Source organism: Bos javanicus, chromosome 7 (assembly GCF_032452875.1).
Source record: "Bos javanicus breed banteng chromosome 7, ARS-OSU_banteng_1.0, whole genome shotgun sequence".
Classification (NCBI taxonomy): domain Eukaryota; kingdom Metazoa; phylum Chordata; class Mammalia; order Artiodactyla; family Bovidae; genus Bos; species Bos javanicus.
Window position 1 is genome coordinate 40,776,711 of NC_083874.1, and position 2,032 is coordinate 40,778,742.

The window sequence follows — 2,032 nt, forward strand, 5'->3', positions numbered from 1 at the left end:
ACTTGATTATTAATTGAATTTTTTGACTTTTTTTTTGGTACAGTTAGCAGAATATCAGAATACTCACCAGAGGACACTTGGGGTCTACCCTGAACCAGTGCTTGGTACTAGCATGGCCCTTTGAGCCCCACCCACTTATTGCTATTCCTCAGGTGCTCTGGTGATTTCACCTGCTATATGGACATCACTGCTTTAGATGACACCTGGATTTTACTTGAACCGTTTTACTTGTTAGTTGGATGCCTAAGATATATTGTACTGCTACATTTCAAAGTGAAGATCTAGGGAGAGCTTTGGAGTGAACTGGCTTGGCTTACCTTTTTAAATTTTGGGTTAAATTGAAAAGATTATGTATATATGATCTGAAAAAACCCTTTGCTAGTAAAATGAGAGGCCAAGCCTACCCATCTCTGACAAAAAAGAGCACTTGCTCATTTTGGCCATAAGGTGTTGTCACATAACTAAGAACCTAGTAGAAATGTTGGTACATCAGTCCTGCAAGAGATCCTGCTACAATCACTAAGTAAATTCTGCTCACTGGCGTGGGGTACAATAATACTGATAACCTAGTGGTTCAAGCACCCATAGAAGTTTATGCTGGAGCCAGAAACTGAGACTTATACAAGAGTCAAACAGATCCAAGGGTAACTCCTTGGGTAGCTAAACTTAGAAGCAGCACATATTCTATTTATCACACTGCACTAAGAAAATTCATATCTGATCTGATCATACCTGAATCAGGCTACCAAACTTATAAAGAGAAACTTCACCTCAAAGGCTGAACAGTTCCTTATGGAGAGTCACTCACTTAAACCCAAATGGCTTTATGTACATTTAAAATGAAGCCAATGCATGCAATCACATATCTTAACTCTTAAATGACAGGGTGAAACTCTTTTGACATTCCAAAACTGTAGAGAAAGCTGGCTTAATAAAACAACTTTTCAAACTCCTGACTTTGAGAGAACAAAAAAGCTCCTAGGAAAAATCTGACATTTTAACTTTCATCATAACTTTGAAATGCAAACACAGTCTACATCACCTGAAAATGCAACCTTGGTTCAATTAGTGAGACCGAAAACTGAAAGAAAGAAGGGAAAAGGGGCCTTTTTAAACGCAGGCAGGAAAAGATATGAGATCTCTGTGTCCATTAGGATGAATACACATCTATGTGTATATTATAAATATAACATATATTCCTGCTTTCAGATGATGTTATCAAAATTAATTGTAAATGACTTAAAAGTAAGCACATACAAATGAAATATTTCTAAAATAACTTCAACTAGCCTAATTTTTTAAGGAGGATTTACGACTAAACTTTAATGAATAAAAATAAATTTAAATTGATGGTTTAATTAATATTGACATGTCTTTTGAGTCATCAACTTTATAATATACTTTTATTGTATCTAGGTTTACTGAAAATTAATAAGCACATATTATCTGTGTTAAAATTTCCCAACAAGAATATTAACTTGGTATCATGATATTTTCATAAATTAATAAGTAGAGATAAGTGGGGTAAAATCTTCTGGGTAAGCTTTTTAAAGAAAGTTACGTCTTATGGTACGTCCACCTACGAATACTACCTCCAGATTTTTAGAAATTTGAAGCTTTGGAGTTCAGCTATATTAAGTTAAGTAATGGAAATTCATTGAATGTCTAGATTATATTTAATAAAATACTAAAGCATCAACTTATATGCAGAGTACTTCATGAGAAATGCTGGGCTGGATGAAGCACAAGATGGAAAAAATATTGCCAGGAGAAGTATCAATAACCTCAAATATGCAGATGACACCACCCTTATGGCAGAGAGCGAAGAAGAGATAAAGAGCCTCTTGATGAAAGTGAAAGAGGACAGTGAAAAGTTGGCTTGAAACTCAACATTCAGAAAACGAAGATCATGGCATCTGGTCCCATCACTTCATGGCAAATAGATGGGGAAGGAATGGAAACAGTGACAGAATTGATTTTGGGGGGCTGCAAAATCACTGAAGATGGTGACTGCGGCCATGAAATTAAAAGA